The sequence below is a fragment of the Papaver somniferum genome, chromosome 9 (assembly GCF_003573695.1).
Source record: "Papaver somniferum cultivar HN1 chromosome 9, ASM357369v1, whole genome shotgun sequence".
NCBI classification, from domain to species: Eukaryota; Viridiplantae; Streptophyta; class Magnoliopsida; order Ranunculales; family Papaveraceae; genus Papaver; species Papaver somniferum.
Genome location: NC_039366.1, coordinates 23,706,144 through 23,727,211, shown reverse-complemented (window position 1 = coordinate 23,727,211; position 21,068 = coordinate 23,706,144). Strand labels below are relative to the sequence as shown.

The following is a 21,068-nucleotide window of genomic DNA, read 5'->3' as shown; positions in this document are numbered from 1 at the left end:
TACTATGATTGTTTGTAATTATATATGAATTACAATTGAGACTCCATTAATGAGTATTTGGAGCTCTTGGTTGAAGAAGGAAGAAGAAGATAATAATAATACCACCAATTCTACTTTCTCTCTCTACAGAATGTATCCTCTCCTAAAGTGTGTCTCTCTTTCTGATTATCTCCCCCTTTCTCTCTCTTGTCTTTCTCTTTATATAGGTGTTTACATAGTGGATGACAGCTAATGTACAACTAACATCTCCCCTAATTTCGGATCATCGCAAGCTTACAAATGTTAATTTCGCAGATCTTTTAATCTTCGCAACGTTATTACATTTTTCTTATGTTTAAGCTAATATCACCTATTGTATCGTTTCTCAAAGTGCTCTGCGATATTTTTTTAATGCGTTTTTAAGAATTCGCGAGCGTATCGTTGTCGCGAAATTTTGATCCTACATCTTTGGTCTATAAATATTGAAGTTTACAAGCAAACTAATCCTCAGAGCCAACAAAACTACCTAGTTCTGTTGTTACTGGTGGAGCCTTCTATTCGGAGAGAAAAGTACCCTAATTAGGCGAAATCTCTTATGACTGCTGGTTTTAAAGACTTCTTTGGGATTGGGAAGCTCTACGAATAACGTTGCTGGGAAACTAGATAATTGCAGTTTATTATTAGTTTTCGATTGATTTGATTGACTAACGGTGGTTGAACTTTGATTGCACCTAGTTTGTTTATGCTTGAGAATCTACTCTTATGATATAAGAATCACTCAAACTAGATCGAAGTTTCAACGGGGATCTTTAGACTGTTTGTAGATCTAAAGACATCTTGTGATAATCCATTGTTAACAGACTCAGTTCTATGTGTGATTGATCACAAGAGATTCAAGTTAATTGTGTGCAGGTGTTTATTGAAGATCTAAGAAGATTTGAAGACAAAGAAGATTGCTTGTTTGAGTTCATATTTTTTGGTGTGCACAAAACTTGATCGACTGGGGATCCAACTATAATTGGTTTATCTTTGTGATAATCGTGATTGATTAGCTGAGTAGATCAACATCAATATTGTAGCGCCCCCAAAGCTAGTAGCTGACTAATCCAAGAGAATAACTAAATAAAGAGGCACTAAGAATCTAAATCATTTACTTAAACATTCAATCAAGGAATCTGCTACAAAACTTAACCCAAAACTAGCCCCGCTCAGAAATATATATACAAGAGCTCCTCTCAAATGATACATATACAATAGTCAGTTGGTTTTCAAATACAATATACAACTTGATAAACATAGCAAAAGCAATCTAAAAAACAGACTCAACGTCCTCGAAGCTTTCGCTGCGCAACTCTGATCTGTCTCTGAAACTGAAAGTGGGAAAAGGTGAGCACATCATCCCTAGAAAGGGTGCCCAGCAGGAATAACATGTAACTTTAAATAAATCATGAGCAAGATTTGAAAAACAATACATGTTTTCCCAAACATCAAAGTGACTAAGTCACTGGAAATACACAAACATGTATATGAATAAACTCCTTCGTCAAGCAATGTATAATAGTGATGCCGGGTTGTTCCACACCTAATAATATATTGATGCCGGGTTGTGCCACACCTAATATACATAAAAGCTGAATTCATGTAGATATAAATGTGAAGGAGCGTATACTATATATACCACATGTGGAAATTCTCATTTCCCATAAAAATTCATAATGACAACAAACATTACAAGTCCTTTCCAAATCGTGGAAAGATTCAAAGAATCAGCAGAACAATCGTAATGCAAACTAAACAATGCATGGAATGCACAAACGGAGAATGCATGAGTTTGTTAAATATAAACTTTTATAAAAGGAACAACAATGGTTTCAAAAGAGTTAAAAGTATTCCCACCTCTTTTGATGACAAGCCACGCCTACCTCGAATCCACGATCCACTGGTTCATCCTTTGAATCGGTCGTTGTTAATAAAGACTAACTGTTAATCACACAAAAACTCTAAGAATCTAGCCAAAAGGCTCACACAAGGCTCATAACATAATTCATAAAAGTTATGGTTATAAGCTAAGTGAACTATTTAATGGTTCTAAGCCCATTATGGTATCTCATTCTCTACCTTTAACATAACTAAGAGTTTACTAATCCAATTAGGTCGGTTCCACAATACATTAGCTAAGTCATAAGAATTTCTACAACTGTAGAAGGAACCAAAAGCTAACTCGGACCATAAAGGGTCCAAATCATCAACATATGATAACTAGTCTTAAGCCCAAGTCCACTAGACCAGCCCATTAACCTAAGGTCCAATCCATCTGAGCCAACTAACAGTCTCTAACGGTCAACGTCTGGTCAGGGGGAGTCAACTAACAGTCAACGTCTAAGTCAACATATTCAAGGTCAGGTTAAAATGGTCCACTGAGTTAAGTCAGGTCAACTGAGTTAAATTAATTCAACTCAGTCAGATAGTCTGAGTCAGGTAAGAACATAATCAGTCAGATAATCTGACTAGGATGACTAACAGGCGTAATACTCGAGAACAGAAGTTATACAACTACTAAACATTCCATTCAATTCTAAAATAACTTCATAATACAATTTCAATTACAACTTCAGCTTACCTTTAGGCAGCAACTGCAAGCCTCTCACTGCACAGATTCAACTCCAAAGTTCATCTAACCTTCATTCCTACAAATACAATCATACAAACATTTCACTTCAGCTAACTACACCACCAATCCAACTCTATCTATATATGTAAATACAACTAACACCTATTTAGTATCCATCTATAACTTCATCTCTAGATACACTTCTACAACATCTTGCATTAGCATCCAATTCAGTTCAGAACCACATCATTAACAACTCAGTTCATTCCATCCACCTAAACCATAACTGCAGCTCCACCATCTATCCCCCAAACACTACCATATTCTATAACATCACCACTGCTAGTGCAAGCAACCCATTACTCCCAACTTCACTCCATGTACCTCCACCTATTACACCTCTACCTGCAGATATCATAGTTCACTACCAATTCACGCCATAACACCTGCAACTTCACATACACAGACAATTTAGTTCCACAACCTCTACACGGATATTACCAACACCAATCACTCTTATACTTCTTAAGTTAACAATCCTGTAACTCAAGTTCACCCATATCAAGCTTGTTCCATCTGCAATAACAATTCATTCCTAAGTTTAAACATATTCTCTTCACAGTCACCACCTTCATCATCTCTGTAATATCCTAACATTCCTCTACTCCAGTCACACACAACCAGAAACTCCATTAGCTCAATTAACTTATCCAATCTCAATTCTTATTCATAAGTCCAATAATTAAAACGGTTCAAATCAAAATACTAGAATTAAGATTGTTTATAGGCTTACCCAATCATCAACACCCACTGAACAACTACATCACAAAATTAATTCTTCTGAAAACCTAATTTCTGTTTTGGGGCAGAGCACATGAACCCTAATTTTCACAATTCTTCATGAACAACTCTATATTATCAAATTAACTTCAACCCTTTCCTCACAATTAGCTAAACCCAGTCTTTAATTCTTCTTATACATCACCAATTCGAACTTTGATTCAATTCTCTGAGAAAGCCCAACTCTTTGATTCTTCGATTCATCTTCAGAACAACTTCATATTATCAGTACAACATGTTCCACACAGAAATGAATTTTAATATCAAAAACCTAATTGATTCTCTCTGGTTTACATTTTCCTTGTAACTCTGAATCAACGACTTCAACCACACCACCACATCATCACCTTCCTCATCTACACAATATCATCAATTAATTTACTTCATTGAATCTCCCGAATATTCAATAGAAGAAGAAGAACAGAGAAAGAAAGAAAGAAGCCGAAGAAAGAGAAAGAAGAAGAAGAAATGAGAGCTCATCCTCTCGATTGAGTTGATAAGGCCGATCAGATTCTACTGAGGCACCCACGATATGGATAAGGGCTGCCAAGGCGGTTAACTATAAAACGACTATTTATCCTTTAAACAAAACCGATGATATCTTCTTCGTACGGTATCTGAATGACACATTCGAGTAGTCTATTTCGCATAACCTTTTGAGATCTATCTAGTGATACTATATTCGTATCTAGTTCGTTGTTAGATTAGTTTCTAATAATTAACGTTCGAGTTACACTAATCGAGATATTATCAACTAATTCATCACTTGACCGGTCTAATAGCGTTGACGAGCTTGAGGGTCCTTACATTCTCCCCACCTTATACATTTTCGTCCTCGAAAATCAAACCATCCCTATGGTCTTCAAAACTCCCCACCTTATAGAATAATCCTCTCTTGTCTAAGCGTAAACAAAATAAAACAAAGCATAATCCTAAATGGTCTTCTACAACTAAGATTAAAATTTGTAGCTCTAGGTTCAACTACGCTGATTTAATAACTATCGAATAAAGAAGTCTAAGTTCCTTACACTAATTACTATTTTATAAGATGTCTATCTCTAACTTCAAGTAAGAATCCTATGAATCTTTCTAAGTGAGGTTGAACTATCGATTCTCTAAAAGAACTAAATCATACTTCTATGATCGGTCATCTCTGAATGCAGTTGCCCTGTCAAGGTTGGCCAAGCCCAACAATGCCTTCCTACGAACAGAGAGAACACAACCTTCTCTATTCTCCAGTGCTAGATTAATCTATTAAGATTGATTAACTTCTAACTTATTATGACTAATTAATCCCTAAATTTAATTGTAACTGATTTAACTTAAAAAATTTACTTCATAAATTATATAGCATTTTAAACAATTTAATCATCAGATTTTATTTCTATTTTAGTTTTTATTTACCGTTTCATTATTTATTTATTTTATCATTGTAAGTAATCCAAGTTCGATTCACAACAATTTATAATATCTGATATTTTTAACTTTACTATAATACCTTTGTTTAAATTTTCCAAACATAATCTACTATAAATTTCCTACTAGCCTAATTATTTGAATATTATTATCAACCGTATTATTATTTTCATTATTCTTAAGTTGATAGTCTGGTTGATACATTAAGCCTTAATATTTTTAAATATAGTTCTACATCTACATAAAGATTAATATAATAAATTTTTATTTATTCAGATTGAATTCATATATTATATCTTGTTAAATATTGGCGTTGGTAATTTAATATAATCTAAATTTGAGCCTACATAAAATTTACAATATATCCTCATAGTCTTTATATTTTGCTAATAATGTAAAGTATCCTATTAATGTACGGATTTATTTTCTTTTAATTCCAATATTACACTAAACATTTGAATACTATTATTACTACTTCATGTATATCAGTTTCATTTTAAAGATTTACTGGATCATTTATTAAATTAAATATAATTCGTAATAAATTTAATTTACAAAACTTAATCGTAGATAAGCGTAAATAATTTTCCGTAGTTATTTAATCTAATAACGAACTAGATACGAATCTAATATCACTAGATAGATCTCGAAAGGTTATGAGAAATAGATTACTCGAACGTGTCATTCAGATATCGGACGAAGAAGATATCATCGGTTTTGTTTAAAGGGAAAAATAGTCGTTTTATAGTTAACCGCCTTGGCATCCCTTATCCATATCGTGGGTGCCTCAGTAGAATCTGGTCGGCCTTATCAACTCAATCGAGATATTATCAGCTAATTCATCACTTGACCGATCTAATAGCATTGACGAGCTTGAGGGTCCTTACAAATATATTGTCTTTGTGACTAAGATGTATTGATTGAAAAATCTAGACAATTACTTTGGTAGCTGTATTGAGATAGATCTAAGAACCTGACAAAGGAGTTTATTGGGATAAACGGAAGAGACTTTTGTCAAACTCATATCACTTGTTTGAAAAGAGTTGTTACCGAACAGATTTGTTGTTACTTAATTGTTTGGAATACGAACCAAAGGAATTGTTCTAAGCGCGTGACTTATTACAAGTTGGAGGCGCAGGGATACAGACAGAACTAGGTGAACTATAGGTTTAGTTGCTTGGTCTCAACTATATGAAGTTGGTTTAGATTTTGTATAGCGGCTTAATCCTGAGAGTATTCAATTCTGGACAAGGTACCGAGGTTTATCTGCATTTGTGGTTTCCTCGTTAACAAAATATTATTGTGTCTTTTACTTTTCTATTGCCGCAATTATAATTTTTTTTATTATAATTAGAAGTAAAATACACAAACGTTAATTCCTAATTACTTGATAGCAATCCTATTGTGTTTGGTTAAGTCCGAAACTCTTATCAAGTAATCATACTTCGTTGTAGCATTGTCTCGATCTTGAATCCATAGTCAATCACACAAGTTATCTTGTTGTCATATTGTCTCGATCTCGTATCCATAGACGATCACACGAAGTGTGAACCGATTAGTTGTATTGTCTCGACTCAGTCCATAGACAATCACTTTCGTATAAAGGACTTATAGGTGCAAAAGTTTTAGATTGAGGTATATTTGGGTACCCTCGTCTTTTCAATTGGTATCAGAGCAGGAAAACACGAAAAGATCTAACAATTTGTGTTTGGTGCGATCCAACCTTTAAGAAATTGAATCTATTGGTTGATTCAGTTAACGTAACGACATGATTTGACTACTTCAAAAAATCATGGTGGAAGACACGAATGAAGTATGTAATACTCTTATTCCTAATTGTTTTAGGAATTGGAATTATATCTATGTATGTATTGGATGACGTACATGATCCTTTGGATCCGATAGGATTGTATATCATTGTGTTTGATACTAATTGTGACAATGATACAATTCTCTATGAGACAGGATGTATCATGCATAGGATTCCTGTTTATGGGTGAAAAATATTTCTGCCGGTTTTGGTAATTTGGGGTGTGTGGATGAGAAATGAATCTAAACCCTAAAAAAATGGACTGCACGGGAGTGCTTGTGATTCGAGAAAACAATCTGTACAACTCTGGCCTAAACCAAGAAATGGCCGTTCCAGACTTGCTTCGGTCACAAAGTGAAGGAGATGGGGTTGATCTTAGAGAGGGAAGCGAAGAAGGTGTTGAGATTGTGAAGGTGTTGGATGTGTATGACTTGTATCAGAAAGCTGAACTGGCTTGCAGAATAAAAGCTATCAGTTCTGGTGTTGGAATGCGATTGTATCGACACTTGGCTTCTGTCTCGTTGTCTCCTTCGGAAATAGGGAGGAGAACCTATTTATACAAGTCATTGCGCCTAACACACGTTTCTCATGGGAAGTGGAGGAAGTGGAGTGATGGAGTAGTGGAGTCGTGGTAATTGTCACACGATCAGGTAAATCCCACTTCTCCCATCATCACTAACCGTCCATGACTTCCTGACACGTTCTTATGATGTTGTGTTGTGCGCTGCACGCTGTAAACCGCCAGACTAATACCCCAGTAAGTATCCCCCAGTTTGTGACATGATTAATGTCTCGAGTGTGTGGATCGTGGGACCCACAAAAGGTAGCATGTGATGCTAGATTAAATAACTAAGTTATTTAGGAAGTCGATATTTATGAAATATTGTGTGTATTCTATGCATGTAATGCATCGAATATATTCAGCACGTATGAAGCATCACTATCTTAAGGCTTAATGGAGTAAGTCACGATTAAACGTCTTAAAATAGCATCACGTCCGACCATCTTCGAGTGATCGTTTGGAGGCTTTACAGGTAAGCCCTGACTTGGCCGATCACTCTGTGTGGAAGAGTGGTGGACGATGATCGTGGTGATGCCTCACTGGTCGCCTAACTCCTGTCTTAGGTTGTCCGTCCAAGCTGGCGAAGTTGGATGGACGAGATGACTTGCGACCCACATCTGCGACAGTTGGATTAGGGTTTAGGAGGTGCTCAAACACCAACCTTTAGCTTGGTCGAATCCAAGCATGGGACGCGTTTTTGGCAAGACCGATTGGTCATGCGTGTAGACGGCATGTCGGTGTACACGTCCGTACCTCGCTGTCCCATGAATATGCGATCTAAGCCACTCAATTTGTCCGGTAAAGTTGAGTAGTCGAGATCAGTTTGCAATAGAAAACCGCGCAACCATGCCTAGTTTGGGCGCACGAATCGAGACACCTAGCCATGGTTTGTCTTGGTCGGTCGGACATGGAGATAGATGGGTCCACATTGATCATGTTGATACTCTCTGGACCTGCTTAGTCTATTCCCGGACCCTTCATCCAAGATGGCAAAAACGGACGCTCGCGATCAATTTGCGACATATGCATGTCGCAAACCCTAATTAGGGTTTCCGTCCGGTTGCGTGCATGCTAGTTTGGCCGACCGAAATTGCAATCTACACTCCTCATCTGGAGAGGTCGATCGTATGGGACCCACATTGGGCCAGTGGTGAACACGCCAATACCTGTCTGGAGGTTATATGTATGATCTAAGCCATCCAATCATGCTGGTGAAGTTGGATGGTCGTGATCAATTTAAGACCTTTAGTGGAATTTCCTGCGACCCTTTGAACCTCACGTCGGCCGAACTTCGGGCAACTGTACGTGATTATGTGGCTAGGTCAGGGGAGGATCGATTATGCAGGCGTGAAGGAGGCCCGTCGGTGTGCATGACAACGCTTGTCCAACCGTCCATGGGAGGATCTACGACGTCCAACTATGCCGGTGAAGTTGTACGGACGTGATGAATTTGAGACTGCCGTAGGCGGCCTTTGTTCGTACGACTCCTCCAAGCCGCTCCATACCAGCCTGGACGTCCAACTTCAGGCTGGTATTCGGTGGTAGTTTGGGAGGCATGGTAGGTATTCGACCAACCATGGAATAAGCGGGCTCACTGGTGGTCATTAAGGTGGTAGCCTGTGGTAGGCTTCTAAAAGGTCCTACAAATTATAACCGCAAGTGCACGGTGTCGAAAGTGGCAAATGTGCAAGTACGGGTCGATCCACAGAGATCGGGTGTGTTTTGGAGTGTTTAGCTATTTTGGGTTCTAGTTGCTATTGGGCTAAGAAGCCTTTTGGCTTAGCTTGGGCTTTGAGTACTAATGGGTTTGTTCACAATAAAATGAACTGAGCTTGGGCTCAGTTGGTCTTTGAAGTGTGAATGGGCTTTGGCCTTAAACTTAGGCTTTTGATTAAGCCCACAGTTGATTGGATCGGGCTTTTAAACTTAACCTAAACTGGGCTTTGAGCCTTAATGAAATGGGCCTCAGTGAACTAAACCTTGGGCTTTTGTTTTGGAATTGCACTGGGCCTTGGGCTTTGAACCTTTGGTTTCAAAAAACTGGATTGGGCTCAGCTAGCTTTGGAAGGCAGCAGCAGTAGCAAGACTGCACAGCAGAAGGGCAGCAGCAGCAGGGGAAAGCAAAGAAAGCAGCAACAACAGAGTTGCAGCAGCAGAGAAGGCAATGCAGCAGCAGCGCAAGTGCTGCACAGCAGCTGCAAGGCAGTGGAATAAGAGAAGCAACAGAGTTGCAGCAAGCCAAAAGAAGTAGCAACACTAGAAGTAAATCAACAAATGAAATGAACATGGAAGTAAAACAGTGACAGAAACAAAGAACAAAGCAACTACAAGCATAAAACAGTGCAAGATGAACCAAGGCCTAAGCCAAGGGCAGGGGTGATAAAGAAACTGAAATGGAGCAAGGCTAAGGTAGAATACATGCAAACAAATAGAATGAGAAGAGAACTAGCTTGCTATGAGCACTAGTTTCTCCCAATGCTCAATCAACACTGCAACCTAAGCATACACAAGGAATGGCAAGAAAATCAGCTTGCTATGAGCACTGATTTCTTCCATTGCACAATCACATCAATGCTTCACAGATATCTAGCCTAGCATTCCATCAATTGTGACAGCAGTTTAAACATGACAGTGAACATTAACAAACATCAACAGGAGCATTACAACATTTAACATTAACATAACCAACTGAAATTAACAATGAACACATTAACAGAAACACTAACAGGAATTAATTTAACCTAACATGATAAATTAACACTAACAGGAAGCAAAAGGATTAACAGTAACATCAACAGAACATAGTAGACATGAACATGAAACTGAACTGAAATTTAAAACATTAACAGGACATGAAAGTCCTGGATGCTGGCTATTCCAAGCATATTAACATGAGAATAACAAATTTAACATATGTAGTGAAATTAGAATTGAAACATAACAGGGAATTAAAATTGAAACCCTAAAATTAAACAGTTGAAATTGAAGTTAAAAATTAAACCTAAACTAACCCAATTTTGGGGGAATCTCGGCTAGCCCAAGAACACCCTCAAATTGCTCTACACACTCTCTATTTATAGCATACAATTACCCAAATTTTTCAAACCCTAAAATTAGAAATTAGGTATTTTTCAATTCCGAAATTTCTCACCAAATTCGCTGAATTGGTGGTGACCCATGCCTCTTTTCTTCCCTCTCGGTCCTTCTCTGCCTCCAATTGCGTCAATTTCTAGCTATCAACCTAGTTCCTCGAGTTCACATGCCATCAGTGAGAGGCGTGAAATGGATGAACTAACTTGACAGTTGGGAGAGATGGTGGCGTCTGTGATGTCGGGGAAGTGGGTGGTTTGGCAGTGGAAATGGGGGTGAAGTGAAGGCTGGTACGGTGGAGGCAGGAGATGGTGTTTGGTGGTGGCAGGACATGGTGTCTCTGCAGAGGTGAGGGGGGGAAGAGGAAAGAAAGAGGAGAAGAATGGGTCGAGTTTAGGGTATAGGTATAGGTTGCTAGTGTGTGAGGCGGATACATCGAGTCTTGATGTTCTGTGACTCTGAGCTGCGAGATGCGAAGATGGTAGGTGGATCGGATGGTTCCTCCTGAAGAGGTTGGTAGCGACCGTCAGATTTTCTGATACAACGAAGTTAACGGCTCTAGATGGGGTTAGGTGTTGTAGTGTAAGGCGGGGATATCAAACATTGATGAACAGTAAAGGAGCGACCGTTGGATTCAACTACCATCTAATCTGAAGGCTTGGAATTTCAGCGCTGTGGTGCTTGGCAGAGACTTCAGATTTTGATGCTCTATGAAGGAGCGACCATCGGATGCTTCTGAGAGCTGATCTGATGGCTGAGAACGGAGGCGTTTTTGTGTGTAGAAAATGAGGTTGTGCGCACCATTCTTCGCGGCTTCCTTGCGTGATTTCTCCCGGCTTTTCACTACCTTTCTGCTCTTTTTGCTTCGCGACTCATCCGAACTTTATTTATTACCTAAAAATGCAAAATTAATTAATAAAAATATTTATTCTTGAAAACAATGAAAATACAGAATATGGGATAAAATGTAGAATTAACGCACAAAAGATGAGTAAATGCCAACAAAAAGGGATAAAATATATACAATATTTGGCACTCATCAAATACCCCCAAGCCTGAATTTTACTTGTCCTCAAGTAAAACAAAACTAAGGAAATCCTAACTATACCACTGTCGCTGGTCTCTCGAATGCATTTAGCGTATGCACTAAGCCTTTTAAACCACTAAGTGTCCCTAGTGGACGAGTTGAAGTCTCGTGAAGGTTTGCTTAGAACGTACCTACAAAGTTCTAGGTCAAAATATAAGCTCAGATTCCATCAAATGTGACATGTGCAAAACAGTTAAGCTCACAGCAAAATGGAGATGTCAATCTAGCTATCGAAGGCACAATCCCAGCACTGATAACAAAAAAATGACATGTGATAAGAGTGTAAAGTGTATCTACACATGTGTAAAGAAAGATCTGAAGTCATGACTACTAATCACCAAGAGATAGTTTCTCAGGCTAAGAACTGAGGTCGAAATCTAGCTAGCTGTCCGGACTTTACGAGAATTGTGAATGAGTTGGAGGTATTTCACAATTACTCGCGTTGTACATCAATGGCATACACCCTCCTTGCTTATTACAATGAAACAACAAAAATAACTCTTTACATGACTCTTATTTACATTGACTATTCTCTTTTTATTTTTGGAACAAGAGATGATGGAATTGAACAATACTTGATTTTTTTGTATTTTTCTGATATATTTTTTTTCTTTTTTTTTTTTTTTTTTTTTTTTTTTTTTTTTTTTGAAAGGAAACACTTTTGATACATATACAAAAGGAAAAAAAAAATTACATGACACTTTGCAAGAGGTAGCCCTTTTTGATGCACCCAGTTAAATTCGATGGTTGTCTTTCTTAATGTAACCTCCACCTTCTATCCCAACCAACCAAAGAACAAGCTAGTCAAGTTTCGTTCAGTATTCTAAAGTGATTGGCAATCGTAACTTCCTATCAAACACCTTGAAGATCGAGGCCATACATGTATTGGTAGATCGTGCGCGTGCAAATTTCTTATCACTATGTGAATTGTGCTAGAATGAGGGTGCCTAAATATCTAGACTAAGACTCCTAATAATTATACATATTTGCACAAGAGTCAACATTTCAAGGTAAATGAGCTCCATTTTTATGATTTTTTAATTGTTTTTTGATTTTTCAATTTTTTTGGAATTTTTCAATTTTTTCAAAAAGAAGAAGGAGTTCGTTTTCAATTATGGCAAATTATCGTGGTATCTACTCTATACCCCCAAACCTAAACTAAACATTGTCCTCAATGTTTCAAAATATGGAAAGAATTAAAATGCAACATATGGAAAGGGACATGCTGAGTAGAGTAAAAGGAGAGAGAATACCCGATTTCGGCGAAAGCAGAATTAAAACTCCGTTGTTCAAGGCAAAAATCCAACATATTTCAGCCGAGATCATATTGGATTAGAAAAATATATACAAAAGGAACAAAAGGTTTTTAAAATAATTTTAGCTACTGGATTATACAAAAAAATTCACCATACACTAACAATCTAAAGAGTTGATGATCAACCCAAAAGAAAAAGTGTAGAGACAAAGAAAGTTTCAAAACACTAAAATTGGACTTAAATGGGAGTGAGAGTGAAAAACCGAATGAATCACCCCTAAACCAAAATTTTCAACAGGTTTACTTTTAAGCACAAAATCTTTTAATTTTAAGGGTTCAGGATTCAAAAGGTCTAACTCATAATGGACTGTTTTCGGGATGGGCAAACATGCAATTTCCAACTGTGGCTCTTTAAAAGTGTTATATTTTGAAAAAATAGTCCAAGAGGACTTGGGAAGCACACAGTTCCAATCCTAGATTAGGAATTTTCAGAAAAATCGGTTTTACAATTGGTACAAACCAAATCTAGGTTGGGTGGAAGGCCATCAGATTGTGACTTAGGTAGAAGAATAGGCATATCATTATCAATCAAATCAAAATCTTCTAACTCATCTACACATGTCACATCATGCTCACAATCATCAATCATTGGCAAGATTACAATCAGAATTATCAACATCATCAACAGATTTATTCTCGTGTATCGGCACATCAGGGGAAACATCACATGGAATACTAGAAGAAATATCATGCATTAAGGTCGGGGCAGAGAAGCCTAATGTATTTGAACCCAAAGGTTCCATAACATTTTCAGTATAGACATGTTCTTCTAACATAACATCATAATCATCATCATCATGATAGGATTTTGCAATCTAGGATAATTTTCAATCCTAAGGTCGGAGCTATTACAAGAATAAAACTCTAATTCATGGGGTGACTCATATCATGTGGTGTTGTTCCTGTTTCCCTAACGGATTCCCATTGATGGGTTTTCTCTGCAATCTCGGCTAAAAAATTCCATGCATCATCCACAGATTTATCAATAAACTCACCATTACACATAGACTCAACCATGGTTCGAGATTTAAAGTCTAGTCCCTCATAGAGGATGACGACAAGTCTCCACTTCTCAATTCCATGGTGCGGACATTCACTCAACAAATCATTAAAACGTTCAAAATAGTGAAAAACAGTTTCCTCATCCAATTGGACAAAACAATTGATACTTTGACGAATAGCGATGGTCCTATGATGTGGAAAAAATTTTGGAAAAATTGATTAGTGAGTTGTTCCCAAGTGGTGATTGATTGTGGTCTCAAACCGTAAAACCATGTTTTGGCCCTTTCTTTTAAAGAAAATGTAAACAAACGCAATTTCAGAGAGTCTTCGGACAAATGATCAGGTTGCATAGTCCGACAAATTTGTTCAAACTCTCTTACATGAGTATAGGGGTTCTCAGAATCGAACCCTCGAAATATAGGAAGTATTTGTATCATGCTTGCATTTATTTTAAAAGGGTTATTGGTTTGAGGTAATACAATACATGATAATGGAATTTTATTGACGGATACATGTATTCATGGAGAGCATGAGGTTGGCCCATTTTGAAATGACACAAAGCCCACTATTTGGTTTTAATGGGTAAATTTTGGTTTTGATGGGATATAAAAGAAAATTTGGTTTAAAAATGGGAGCAAAAGAAAATTTGGTTTAAAATGGGAGCAAGTAAAATTTGGTTTTGGATGGGAGAAAAGTAAAAATTTTGGGTTTTTTTTTTTTTTTTTTTTTTTTTTTTTAAACAAGGAAAAAAAAAAAACGTAAATATATATATATATATATATTATTTTTTTTAAAAAAGAAAATAAAATTAAGAAAATAAAATTTGGTTTTTAAAATTGGGAGCAAGCCCACTGTTGGTCCTTTAATGGAATGAAGGCTGCGGCCTACGAAAATCCAAGTTTTAATTTTGAAAGTTTAATTTGGCCCAGTTGTTAAGGCCCGACGTTTGTTTTAAAACTTTGGTTTCGAGGTTCACTCTTGAGTGGAAGCAAGCCCACAATCGGTTACAAGCTCAGCTGGGTTTAAACCCAGAGTCCAAAATACAAGTCCAATGAAAGAATTTAAACAAGCCCACAAATTAAACAAACAAGCCCACAAATAAATTATTACAAACCCAACAGAAAATAAGAGAAGCCCAAAAATTGGCTTTAATATTACATGCCCACAATTAAAAAATTGGAAGCCCACAGGTTGGGTTCTCTCAATGGAATGGGTTTAGGCTTACCTTTTTAGCACAGCCCAGCTGCTCTGATATTGTTGCAAAAACCCAGTTGGGCTTTGGTTCTATTCCTTGGTGGCGTCCCAGCAGAGGAAAAACAGGTTCAGAACAGCAGGTCCAACAGCAAATGAAGTGAAGCAGATGCAGATGCAAATGCTATGCAGTGAAATGCAAAAATAGCTAATAAAACAACAAGAAAAACACAGCACCAATCCCCGGCAACGGCGCCAAAAACTTGGTAGGCTTCTAAAAGGTCCTACAAATTATAACCGCAAGTGCACGGTGTCGAAAGTGGCAAATGTGCAAGTACGGGTCGATCCACAGAGATCGGGTGTGTTTTGGAGTGTTTAGCTATTTTGGGTTCTAGTTGCTATTGGGCTAAGAAGCCTTTTGGCTTAGCTTGGGATTTGAGTACTAATGGGTTTGTTCACAATAAAATGAACTGAGCTTGGGCTCAGTTGGTCTTTGAAGTGTGAATGGGCTTTGGCCTTAAACTTAGGCTTTTGATTAAGCCCACAGTTGATTGGATCGGGCTTTTAAACTTAACCTAAACTGGGCTTTGAGCCTTAATGAAATGGGCCTCAGTGAACTAAACCTTGGGCTTTTGTTTTGGAATTGCACTGGGCCTTGGGCTTTGAACCTTTGGTTTCAAAAAACTGGATTGGGCTCAGCTAGCTTTGGAAGGCAGCAGCAGTAGCAAGACTGCACAGCAGAAGGGCAGCAGCAGCAGGGGAAAGCAAAGAAAGCAGCAACAACAGAGTTGCAGCAGCAGAGAAGGCAATGCAGCAGCAGCGCAAGTGCTGCACAGCAGCTGCAAGGCAGTGGAATAAGAGAAGCAACAGAGTTGCAGCAAGCCAAAAGAAGTAGCAGCACTAGAAGTAAATCAGCAAATGAAATGAACATGGAAGTAAAACAGTGACAGAAACAAAGAACAAAGCAACTACAAGCATAAAATAGTGCAAGATGAACCAAGGCCTAAGCCAAGGGCAGGGGTGATAAAGAAACTGAAATGGAGCAAGGCTAAGGTAGAATACATGCAAACAAATAGAATGGGAAGAGAACTAGCTTGCTATGAGCACTAGTTTCTCCCAATGCTCAATCAACACTGCAACCTAAGCATACACAAGGAATGGCAAGAAAATCAGCTTGCTATGAGCACTGATTTCTTCCATTGCACAATCACATCAATGCTTCACAGATATCTAGCCTAGCATTCCATCAATTGTGACAGCAGTTTAAACATGACAGTGAACATTAACAAACATCAACAGGAGCATTACAACATTTAACATTAACATAACCAACTGAAATTAACAATGAACACATTAACAGAAACACTAACAGGAATTAATTTAACCTAACATGATAAATTAACACTAACAGGAAGCAAAAGGATTAACAGTAACATCAACAGAACATAGTAGACATGAACATGAAACTGAACTGAAATTTAAAACATTAACAGGACATGAAAGTCCTGGATGCTGGCTATTCCAAGCATATTAACAGGAGAATAACAAATTTAACATATGTAGTGAAATTAGAATTGAAACATAACAGGGAATTAAAATTGAAACCCTAAAATTAAACAGTTGAAATTGAAGTTAAAAATTAAACCTAAACTAACCCAATTTTGGGGGAATCTCGGCTAGCCCAAGAACACCCTCAAATTGCTCTACACACTCTCTATTTATAGCATACAATTACCCAAATTTTTCAAACCCTAAAATTAGAAATTAGGTATTTTTCAATTCCGAAATTTCTCACCAAATTCGCTGAATTGGTGGTGACCCATGCCTCTTTTCTTCCCTCTCGGTCCTTCTCTGCCTCCAATTGCGTCAATTTCTAGCTATCAACCTAGTTCCTCGAGTTCACATGCCATCAGTGAGAGGCGTGAAATGGATGAACTAACTTGACAGTTAGGAGAGATGGTGGCGTCTGTGATGTCGGGGAAGTGGGTGGTTTGGCAGTGGAAATGGGGGTGAAGTGAAGGCTGGTACGGTGGAGGCAGGAGATGGTGTTTGGTGGTGGCAGGACATGGTGTCTCTGCAGAGGTGAGGGGGGGAAGAGGAAAGAAAGAGGAGAAGAATGGGTCGAGTTTAGGGTATAGGTATAGGTTGCTAGTGTGTGAGGCGGATACATCGAGTCTTGATGTTCTGTGACTCTGAGCTGCGAGATGCGAAGATGGTAGGTGGATCGGATGGTTCCTCCTGAAGAGGTTGGTAGCGACCGTCAGATTTTCTGATACAACGAAGTTAACGGCTCTAGATGGGGTTAGGTGTTGTAGTGTAAGGCGGGGATATCAAACATTGATGAACAGCAAAGGAGCGACCGTTGGATTCAACTACCATCTAATCTGAAGGCTTGGAATTTCAGCGCTGTGGTGCTTGGCAGAGACTTCAGATTTTGATGCTCTATGAAGGAGCGACCATCGGATGCTTCTGAGAGCTGATCTGATGGCTGAGAACGGAGGCGTTTTTGTGTGTAGAAAATGAGGTTGTGCGCACCATTCTTCGCGGCTTCCTTGCGTGATTTCTCCCGGCTTTTCACTACTTTTCTGCTCTTTTTGCTTCGCGACTCATCCGAACTTTATTTATTACCTAAAAATGCAAAATTAATTAATAAAAATATTTATTCTTGAAAACAATGAAAATACAGAATATGGGATAAAATGTAGAATTAACGCACAAAAGATGAGTAAATTCCAACAAAAAGGGATAAAATATATACAATATTTGGCACTCATCAGCCTGCTCCTGCTGAGGATCGTCTAGGATGGTTAAATCATGCGTCCAACTTGCGTGCTCGTGATTATTTCTGAGACTGAGATGGAAAGTCCAGATGCTCGATCGGGCTAGTATAACACATCGAGAGATGTATGCTCAATCGGGCTAGTATAACACACCGAGAGTTGTAGCCTGTACGGGTATTTCGTGCATGCCTCATTAGTGACACTTGGAGATTCATGTTACTCTGCTGAGAGCAGCACTCAGTCGTCATGCCACACCAATAATGAGAGTTCAGCAGGAACAACACAAGAAATACAAGGATGGTCATGCATTAATTCATAATGCTATAAATTCACAGAATACTGGGATTGTTGCCATATGCTCCATTCTAGGTGAATTAGGAAAATGAAGAAGTATTCATCACTTTATTAATGGCTTTATCCTCTGTAGGATGTCAGCGTATAAATTCGGTTTTATAATTTTAGCCCTGAACTAAAATCGACCATCTACATTAAGTCCCCTTCCTAGCACATAATGGTTGCACTATTGTGGGGTAGGAATGAGATGGTGACGTATACGTCTGAGAAAGACGAGATAAAGAAAGCTTACCCTGAAGAATCTTTGACCGACCACTAACAATTGTCCATGTGAACCGCCAATACAAGCATGAAAATTTTGCGTGGGACAGGTTTCCATCCTTGGGAGTTCGAATCAAATGAGGAATCCTTCTTCTATTGGGATTCTCCAATTATTTGTCTATAAAAGGGGCCAACCCCTTTTCTTTTTTCACATATTTTTTTTTGTTTAGTCAGCTCCCGTTCACGGCCTTGCTGCCGCCCCCGCCGACGTTGACGTTAACGCCGCCGGACTTGCTGCCGCCCCCGCCGACGTTGACGTTAACGCCGCCGGACTTGCTGCCATCGCCGGACTTGCTGACGCCCCCGGACTTTGCTGTTGCTGCCAGACTTTGTTGCTGCCGCCGCACGTGTATGAGGTTGGTATTTGGTCCATTCTTCCTTGCTCTCACGTTTTTTTTTTTGAAAGGTAAAACCCTAGTGCTTAGGTAAACCTCTTCCTATCTTGATGAAAACATCCCATCGTAGATGAAACTTCTTCGTATGATTAATTTCGATGAAGTTGATAGCAAAACCACGAATATTGCTAGGATTGCTTAGTAAAACAAGCTGTGAATCCATGAATATGTTGTTTTTGCTTCTTTTTTCCATTGTTGCATGCAAAACCTAGCTTTTAGGCTATAGATTGAGAAACCCTTGGCTTGAATTTCGTTGACACGATTCCCATGAATAAAGAAAACCATGTTATAATACGTGCAAATGAATGCGGGCCCCACCATATGCTCGATTGAACGTGAGTCCCACTATGTACGCCTGATTGAACATCGACCCTATACCAGCTTCGTGACCTCGACCGGCCTTGCTTGCTGACGTGGCTCAATACCATACTTGTGACCTTGATCGTTCCTGACCGGCTTTGCTTGCTGACGTGGCCCAATACCAGACTTGTGACCTTGATCGTCCTTGACCAATACCGGCTTGACGTGACCCAACACTAGCCTACTGACATGATATCACTCTTGCTTGCGTGGCCCAATACCTGCTTGACTGACGTGATATCAGTCTTGCTTGGGGATATTAGCCCTGTAATTTCGACCGGTTTCGTGGACTTACCAACACCGGCCTCGTTTGCTGACGTGGCTCAATACCAGCCTAGTTTGGACCCAATACCAACCTTGCCTACTTTGCCCAGCTTGGTGTACGTGAATGTGTGTCCTTCTCGGCCGGGACTATACATGATATGCGTACAAGTACTGACTCCCCTGCTTCTTTTTTATTGTAGAATGAACAAAAGGGCTCTTGCTAAGATGTCTTCTGGGGATAATGTTGATGCCAAGTCAAGGAGTGTTGACAGATTCAAAGATATGCCGAACATAGATGATGAGTTGTTCACCGTGCCTTTTCCAAACATTAGAAAGCATCCTTCTCACAAGATAGTCCTGCTCTCTGGTTCAGAAAATATGGAAGTTGATCCATCCTCTTCTTCAGCACTTGTGATGAGATTCTGTCTTCGGAGAAATGAGTATCCACCTTATCCTATTGACTTCAAGATCTGTCATACCCCGTTGGGTCCTTATGAAGGATGGATGAGACGCATGCTGAATAATAAGAGTATTAAAGCTAATTTGATTAACGCGCAAATCCTTGATGCGGTCATGGAATCCGCTACTCTTCCGATTAAGAAGGATGTTGCAGGCTTGATCACTTTCATTTCTCGGTGGCGTCCATCTACTCATACATCCATATATATATGGGGAGAGATGACCATTACTCTGGAAAGTGAAGGGAAATCATATGATTATCGGTTCTGAAATTGAGCATGATAACATTTCAAAACTTATCACTGGAAAAAATGTTTAATGGAAAAAAGGGAAGATGATAACCAAAGAAGTACCCTTCTTCTTAAAGGTTTTTGGTAAACTTGCTATATAACTCTGTTTGCTAGTACAAAAGATTCATCACTATGGGATAAGGAATTTTCTGAGCTTGTATACTTTCTTCTAGAAGGGAAAAAGCAAATTTACATATATGGAATAATCATCAATCAAATGATTAAGATCACTGAATCTATCAATACCACATCATTCCAAAGAAATCTTGGATATCCTTGTCTCAACACCAGCTTGTGTGAACACACAATAAGGAATAATTTCAAAGATGAGAAAGTCACCAAAACTGTCTCTCAAAAAATTATCAATCAAATGAGCAAGACTAGAATAGGAAAGGGAACCAGTATCTCAAATGATGAAATCTATAGTAATGGAGATCTCTTGTTTCATATTTTACGTCTTGGAAGACAGTTAGACTGTATTTAGAAACCGTTAGCATTTGCATCTCGTAATGATCCGGAAACTCTTAAAGGAATTCTGGAGATCAATAATGAGTTTCTGAGAGGTGGAAAAGACCAAGACTCTGAAGAAGAATCTGAAGAGAAAACAAATGAAGATTAATATTTGTCTTCAAAAGAAAAGAAAAAAAATACATTAGTTTTTGATTATTTCAATAAAGTCTATTTTAAATAAAACTATCTTATTTATGAATAAAATTATTAGTTTATAATTTTTCTTTTGATAGTTTCCGATTACATAGCCTGTGCTTGAATGCTTTATATTATTGCGATGTATGTTTATGGGATGTTTGATTTCGGTTTTCATAACCTTGATATTCGATCTCATATGGTGTGAACCCTTATGGTTTGGGTGACTTTTTGATTTAGCGGGATTGAGTTCTAGCCCATGTTGGTAGGCTTTATCAAAGGATCATAAGGGGTTCCGATTGAAACTAATATGTGAAAAAGTCACAATATGTTGAATCTTTTGGTTTAGCATAAAAG

The 21,068-nt window shown here is 38.4% G+C and overlaps 1 long non-coding RNA gene across 1 annotated transcript; it reads right to left on the bottom strand.

The window, feature by feature from the left end:
• Nucleotides 1-1,116: 1,116 nt before the first annotated feature.
• LOC113313888 lies at nucleotides 1,117-3,893 on the bottom strand. The gene is made up of 3 exons (XR_003342104.1): nucleotides 2,600-3,893; nucleotides 1,876-1,959; nucleotides 1,117-1,349 (listed from the first exon to the last, which is right to left on the bottom strand). It is a non-coding gene; the product is annotated as an uncharacterized LOC113313888 (long non-coding RNA).
• Nucleotides 3,894-21,068: the final 17,175 nt, after the last annotated feature.